This window comes from Lampetra fluviatilis, chromosome 27, assembly GCF_964198595.1.
Source record: "Lampetra fluviatilis chromosome 27, kcLamFluv1.1, whole genome shotgun sequence".
In the NCBI taxonomy this organism is placed as follows: Eukaryota; Metazoa; Chordata; class Hyperoartia; order Petromyzontiformes; family Petromyzontidae; genus Lampetra; species Lampetra fluviatilis.
In genome coordinates, this window is record NC_136301.1 from 8,780,703 (window position 1) to 8,788,920 (window position 8,218).

The 8,218-nt window shown below is 47.8% G+C and overlaps 1 non-coding gene across 1 annotated transcript; it reads right to left on the bottom strand.

The window, feature by feature from the left end:
- Nucleotides 1–5,999: 5,999 nt before the first annotated feature.
- On the bottom strand, nt 6,000–6,071 carry TRNAA-UGC (transfer RNA alanine (anticodon UGC)). Its single transcript has one exon. It is a non-coding gene; the product is annotated as a tRNA-Ala (tRNA).
- Between the last annotated feature and the right edge of the window lie 2,147 nt (nt 6,072–8,218).

Here is an 8,218-nt window from a genome sequence, read left to right on the forward strand (position 1 = left end):
CAGAGTCGCGTGGTGGGTGTCGAGGCCTAGTAGCGTGCAGAGCCTCCGGCCTCGCCAAAATTGCCCACCCGGCAGAGGCAGGGTACGGGTGCCGTTCCCCCCCCCCCCCCCGCGCTACAATAATACTGTCTAATCGCTATTATTTTATTATCTACGGAGCCTATAATAGTAATTGAACACATTGGGGTGGGAGGGGAGTGAAGAGGACGTGAAACTGTGATGAATTTACGTCAGAGTCGCGTGTTAATGCGTGCGCCTATTTTTAAGGGGAATTTAAAATGGCGTCCACCCCGCGCCGAAGGCGTCGCTACCCGTTGGCAGGGGCAACCGCCGTCCAATGAAAGCGGCGAAGGCGTGGCTACCCGTTGCCAGGGGCAACCGCCGTCCAATTAAACTGCAGCCCGCGGCGAAGGCGTCGCTACCCGTTGCCAGGGGCAACCGGCGTCCAATGAAAGCGGCGAAGGCGTCGCTAGCCGTTGCCAGGGGCAACCGCCGTCCAATGAAAGTGCGTATGGTCCGGCGACACACACACACACAGACAGATTCGCGATTTTATATATATAGACTAGCTGTACTACCCGGCTTCGCCCGGGTCTTGGATCCACGACGCCAGGCCGCCTTTGTCTCCCCAGTGGCGATGTTCATACGCCACAGCAGTTACTCGTTTTGAGGCTGAGTGGACCTAGGGAAGGCCCAGGACCGGTTCAAATAATCGTCACCGGTGGTGGCCGTGAGCGGGAATGGAACTGGGGTCGCCGGGTTCGTTGCGTGGCGCGCTAACCACGACACTACAATGCGTTACGCTTCCGTTGTAGGATTTGTGTGAGGCGCGCCGATCCGCTGTAGGGTTTTAGTGAGGCGCGCCGATCCGTTGTAGGGTTTGTGTGAGGCGTGCCGATCTGTTGTAGGGTTTTAGTGAGGCGCGCCGATCTGTTGTAGGGTTTTAGTGAGGCGCGCCGATCCCCGCGATACAATAATACTGTGTAATCGCTATAATTGTATGATTTACCGAGCCTATAATAGTAATTGCACACATTGGGGTGGCGGTGGAGTGAAGAGGACGTGTAACTTTGATGAATTTACCTGAGAGTCGCGTGGCGGGTGTCGAGGCCTAGCACCGTGCAGAGCCTCCGGCCTTGCCTGATTTTCCCACCCGGTACCGTGCAGAGCCTCCGGCCTTGCCTGATTTTCCCACCCGGTTGAGGCTGGGTACGGGTGCGGTCCCCCCCCCCCCCCCCCCCGCGCTACAATAATACAGTCTAATCGCTATAATTTAATAATCGACCGACCCTATAATAGTAATTTCACACATTGTGGTGGGGGGGGGAGTGAAGAGGACGTGAAACTTTTATGCATTTACCTGACAGTCGCATGCTGGGTGTCGAGGCGTAGTACCGTGCAGAGCCTACGGCCTCGCCTAAATAGGCCACCCGGTCGTGAAACTTTGATGAATTAACGTCAGAGTCGCGTGTTAATGCGTGCGCCTATTTTAAGTGGAATTAAAAATGGCGTCCACCCCGCGCCGAAGGCGTCGCTACCCGTTGCCAGGGGCAACCGCCGTCCAATGAAAGCGGCGAAGGCGTGGCTACCCGTTGCCAGGGGCAACCGCCGTCCAATGAAACTGCAGCCCGCGGCGAAGGCGTCGCTACCCGTTGGCAGGGGCAACCGCCGTCCAATGAAAGCGGCGAAGGCGTCGCTACCCGTTGCCAGGGGCAACCGCCGTCCAATGAAAGTGCGTATGGTCCGGCGACACACACACACACAGACAGACAGATTCACGATTTTATATATATAGATAGGTTATGAATCTACACACTCACAGGGATACGATTGTGTTAACATCTTTTTTTTTATCACAGAATCTTGCCCGCAAAGTTATTGAAGCCCTTAGCCAATTGATAAGCATTTGTTAGACAAGCAGGCACACCACTGTTCCAAGACATTTTGTTAATTGCACAATCTTACCAATGCATTAATTGAGGTCTACTTTTACCTTAGGCACATGTTTCTTTATTACACTTTAATTTTTAAGGAATTTTCTATCGCCATGTATGCTTGCCTTACTCTGAGGAATTAGCCTAGTTTAACAAACTTAACCATTGAGGGTTAAATGTACGGATCAATGAGGACGACATCTCCAGGAGCACTGTGTTGACATTCCTAGCATAACAGTTCGCATATTAGAGTGTTATGTTTTTAAAATGTTAAAGTTGCTAAACACAGAAGAGTCTGAGTGGTACCTTCCTATGTTCATGCGTAATAATCTTAATTATAAGAACTGTATACTTGCGGTGAGATATTAATTTTGAGACCTGACATAAACACACTAAAACATAATCAGTTAAAGTTAAAGCGGGAATCATTGTAGGTTTTCAAGCTTTCGTGACTGCAGGAATCGATATTCTTTGGTTCTTTCGGTCAAGTCACGTGGTTATAAAATAAAATAAATCACCAGGTTTCGATTGCAACACAAGCAATCATCATCAAGTGAGAAAACCACAGCGAGATTTTGTTTTTTGCTGAAGTGGGAGAGAGAGCGGTCAAGGGATGGCTCCCTATTGCTCAACCATGCTATGTATCAATCTAGATTTTAAGTTTCGTGACTGCAGGGATCCATACTCGTTGGTTATGTATTGCGATGATCTGGTAATTGCTGCTCAATCAGAGGAGGAGTTGGAGGTGCTGCTGCAGAACCTGGAGCTTGCCACCAAGAGGTGGGGCCTTACCATCAACCCCACCAAAACTAAGCACATGCCTGGGTATTTTGTACCATCGGACACTCCACCCCCACAACTGCCAATTCGTGAAAGGGCAGTTGTGGAGAGAGTGGAGAGTTTCCCATACCATGGCAGTGTGCTCATGACCGGCTCTGGTTTAACAGCATGGGTCTCACTCCGAATCAGTCGAGCGACATTATATTTTGATCAGTTGCGTAACGCTGTGTGGAAGCTACCTGGTCTATTGTTCCGCACGAAGCTTTAGGTCTTCTTGGCCACAGTTATTACCTCCCTTCTCTATGCTTGCGATACGTGGACCACCCTAATGGAACTTCTTCGCTGGTTAGAAACATTTACGCTGGCCTGCCTACGATCCATCATGGGTTTAACCAGGCTGGATTGTGTGAGGAGCTCACAGATCCTTGAAAGATGTGGACAAAGTCTCATCTGTGAGCTCCTACGGCAGGCAAGCCTGCGTTGGCTGGGTCATGTAGCCCGCATGCCCAGCCACCGCACGCCTAAACAGCTTTTGTTCGGCCGGATCGAGGGGGCTAAATGGGAACGGCACGGGCTAGAGAAGAGCTGGAGTGATGTGGTACAGGAGGATGTGGAGCTGAGTGGACTTACCAATGACTGGTAACAGCGGTGTCAAGATCGGCCTCTGTGGAGGAGGCTCATGAAGGACGCTACTGGGCAGTTAGAGGCAGTCGCCCTCCAACAACAACGGAGGGCGGAAGAGTGACGCTTACAACAACGAGCGGAGCACCTGGTGGCTAAAGCACAGCAAGTTGGCACGGTAGGGGGCACAGGTGGTGCATCAGCCAGTCGTCTCAGTCAGTAGACCTGTGGCATCTGGGTCTACCCCGTGACCTGCCAGCGGGCGTTCGACACTTCACGTGGCCTCAAGGTGCACATAGCCTGGCACAAGCGTAGTGGTGATGTCACCGCCACTTCGTGGTGAACGGTGGTTGTTGTTGTTACATTCACCTCGATTCGCTTTCACAGAGATGTATCAACTCAAGCAAACTCCTTTCCTCTTCACAAAGATCTAGTATCCAAAGAAAACACTTTCTTGTTATTTGAAGCGATATCTGTTTTCAATCATAAACATGTTTAAGGTAAAATAATCTCCATTTAAATAGTCAGAGTTTTACTTTTATCAAGGCACTAATATCCACGTAAACGATGTCGGAAAAATAATATTAAGTTATCTTTTGTGTAAATACAAAAAATGTCTGTGTGATTGTACGCGATGATTCACCATCACAGTGGCAAGAGCAGGAGCCTCTAGTGTCTCGTGTCTCCACCAGTGCCGTCAGACTGTCAAACACCCCGGGCTCGAGCTTCGTGATCTGATTGTCGTTCAAATACAGATCTCGCGTGGTGGTGGGGATTCCCACAGGCACATACGCGAGGCCTTTGTTCCAACAGTTAACTTCTGCCCCTGGGCACGAACACTGCGAGGGACGGGCGACGGTTAAGAGGCGGCTCACAACGGCCTTCCCTTGCACGCGAGCCACATCGCGTGTGGTCCAACATTTATGCGAGTTACCTCTTACTAAAGATTTCCCTCAAAATATGTTACCCCATTACTTATGAAAGTACTTCTTTGAAACGCACTTTATATACGCCGCTAATACTGATCAATTTCTATTTGTATTTTAGTTAATGTCGTATTTGCGTCTATAGTTCCCTTACTAGTAAATCTATTGGATCATTAAACACGTTCCTTCGGAGTGGGCAGGTAGGTCCTTGGTTGGACAGCACATTCGTGCACGACAGAAAGCTCGCGGTCACGTGATGCACTTCAACCAATCCCTGAACGTACATGTTCGGAAGGGGCGATGCACGACAGACAAATAATCGCTGGTGGGCAGTGTGAAACTGTTGTTCCTACTTGTATAATTCCACTCGTTGAGTTATCGTTCAGCGATGAGGACTCCAGACTGATTTTCTTCTCACCCACTCCGTTCGACCACCACTCGGAAGGTCACAACACTTTTCTCTCGGCTTCCTCCACGCACTGCTCAAATTTGGAAGTCTGACGCTGTCTCCCCGACAGACCTGGTCTTCACCTGAGGACGGCTGTTTGCGTTGTGACCGAAACGTCGTGAGAATTATTTTATTGTTTCATTTTATTATTTCCATTCTACATGACTTTACCGAAAGAACCAAGCAGATGAATCCCTGCAGTCACGAAAGCTTTAAATCGAAAAATAACAAGTTCCTGAAATCAACACAAATTCACCCTCAGGTAACGTTCATATAGGGTTATACTGGTAGGAAGCACCTGGTTCCACCAGCCCACAGGGGATTATTGTGTCCGTCCGTCCGTCGCGAATCAAAAAATGGGAGGGGTGTGGCTGGGTGGAGAGGGGAGGGTGGGGAGGGGCTGGGTGGGGGAGGGTGGGGAAGGGCTGGTCACCCCGTGGTGCCCTTATAAAACTCAACGTTTAACCTACTCACGCCGGCTTGTGCCCGCCCTCACAGTCGGACATATTTGCGGAATACACCACGCCGCCGTTGACCCTGGCCATTGACCGAGCAACCCAACGTTCCTACCAGCTCCCTCCGCAGGAATGTGTTTACGAGAGTTCATGTGCACCCCGATTACAGGGACATGGACACAGGCAATTGATTTTGAAAATCAACCTTTGCTGGAAATATAAATAAATAAAAAACTTCCAACATGGATTCCAGATCCAACATGGAGATGCCGGGGATTGACCCCAGGGCCTCACACATGCGAAGCGTGCACTCGACCACTAAGCTACATCTCCATTCTGGTTCTACCTGGGCGCAGTTCCACCTCGGTACGGGGTGAAACTTCGTCATCAGCTTCTTCCTCTCCCTCGTCACCCCACTCACTCTCCTGTTGGCCCTGGGCCCTGGACACATCGAGTCTGCACAGAGTCCAAGCAAAATGTATTTCTTTGAAACAAAAGAAATAACAAGAATACATGTGGATGGATACTATAATGCTGTCCTAATTCATTTATTCTTGGAAATCTTTAATTCGGAAATAAAAGTGTTCTGGATACTTTTAAGCACTTGCTTTCATCTACAAATGTTTAAGTAAACCATTTGATCACTGTGTGCATCGCCAGTAAATAGAAATAGCAAGTTCCTGAAATCAACACAAATTCTTCCGAAGGTATCGTTCATATAGGGTAATATTTACGAGAGTTCATGTGCACCCCTATTACAGGGACATTGACACAGCCAATTGATTTTGGAATTCAAACTTTGTTAGAAAAAATATTTAAATAAAAGCTTCCGACATGGAGATGCCGGGGATTGAACCCAGGGCCTCACACATGCAAAGCGTGCGCTCTCCCACTGAGCTACATCTCCACCACGCTGGCAGCCAGCCAGGTAGCCAGCCCCCTTAACTATCGGCCCCTCCCCTTACCCCCCCCCCCCTCCCTTAGGCCCCTCCCCTGACCCCCCTTACCTTAGGCCCCTCCCCTGACCACCCCCTCCATATCCGTAGGCCCCTCCCCTGACCCCCCTTCCCTTAGGCCCCTCCCCTGAGCACCCCCCCCCCATATCCTTAGGCCCCTCCCCTGACCCCCCCCCTTAGGCCCCTCCCCTGACCCCCCCTCCCTCAGGCCGCTCCGCTGACCCCCCCCCCCCCTCAGGCCCCTCTCCTGACTCCCGCCTTCCTTAGGCCCCTCCCCTGACCCTCCTCCCTTAGGCACCTCCCCTCTCCGTACCCGGCAGTAGGTCTCCACCATCTACTTGGTTATTTCGGTAAAGTCACGTAGAAGGGAAGTAATAAAATAATAAAAATAAAACATAATAAAACAATTCTCACGACGTTTCGGCCACAACGCAAGCAGCCATCCTCAGGTGAAGAACAGGTCTGTCGCGAAGACAGCGTCTGAAAGCGTCGTGAGAATTATTTTATCATGTTTAATTTTTATTATTTTATTATTTTCCCTTCTACGTGACTTTACCGAAAGAACCAAGAAGACCCAAACGGGTACTCATGGATTATGATAATGCGAGTGACCTGTCAGTTCAAAGTGGCCTCTTCACTTCTAAAGAGACGATCACCCCTCTCTGTACCTGGGTTGCTCTCTCTATGTATCTTGGTGATATCTGTCTGCTTATATGTCTGTCTATAGTTTTCTGGTTAGATTTTATGTCGCTATTTCACTATACCTGATAATGATTGCTTGTGTTGCAATCGAAATGTCGTATGCTATTATTTAATTTATTATTTTATCTTTATACGTGACTTTACCGAAAAAAACAAAGAATTATTCCTGCAGTCACGAAAGCTCCAAAATTAAGATTGAACCACTTCTACGGGGAAGTTCCAAGTTTACCTTTTTCTCTCTCTCTGGGTTTTTTGTTCTCTCTATGCCTGTATATTTAGTGTAATTTTTTCTGTCTACACTCGTTTTTTGTCGTTCTTAGGTTCTGCTCTGTCTGTGTGTCTCCGTTCCTCTTGTTTTTATTTTTTGTCTTTCTTTGGAATTTTCACACTTAAGATCTAACTTAGCAATCTTAGAAATACGTAATCGGCCAGGCTATGCGTTAATTGTGAGTTGACCGACTCTCTGTGTCGTTTTACATAACATTTCGATACTTTGCTAGGTTATTTAATTTAGTGTGTTCTTTCTCCCTCTAAGCCTTCGTACTCATTGACATGTAATTTTTTTCTCTAACCCCCTCCCTCTCTCTGCCTCCGCCTCCCTCTGTCTATTTAAGGCCACCCCACAGAGACGATCACCCCTCTCTGTAGCTGTGTTGCTCGATCTATGTATCTTGGTGCTCCCTCTAAGCCTTCGTACTCATTGACATGTACATTTTTTCTCTAACCCCCTCCCTCTCTCTGCCTCCGCCCCCCTCTGTCTATTTAAGGCGACCCCACAGAGACGATCACCCCTCTCTGTATCTGTGTTGCTCGATCTATGTATCTTGGTGATATATGTCTGCTTATATGTCTGTCTATAGTTTTCTGGTTAGATTTTATGTCGCTATTTCACTATACCTGATGATGATTGCTTGTGTTGCAATCGAAACGTCGTATGCTATTATTTAATTTATTATTTTATCTTTATACGTGACTTTACCGAAAAAAAACAAAGAACACTTCTAGAGACTTCAGTTTAGTAGTGACCTCCATGCTATTTGCCCAAAGCGATCTCTCACCACTCTCATGGAAATATGTTGTTAATAAAAGCGAAATCCATTTACGTAAAGTTTTAAACTAGAGCCATTCTCTCTCATGCAGACATGGGGAATGACACAACCTGCATTCTCTATCATAAAGACTTCTGATCTAAACAACTTAGACTTACTTCATATGAAAATTAACAGTTATCATGATTCCAGTTAAATTCCGTCGAGATCTGCCAGTTAAAATTATTTCATTTACATGCAAAGACATCTATGATTTTAAGATACCTCAATTACTATCAAAGAGAGAAATGTCAGATAAATCCACTTAATTAAATTTCAAAGATAACAGCGTTATTAATTACCACGTG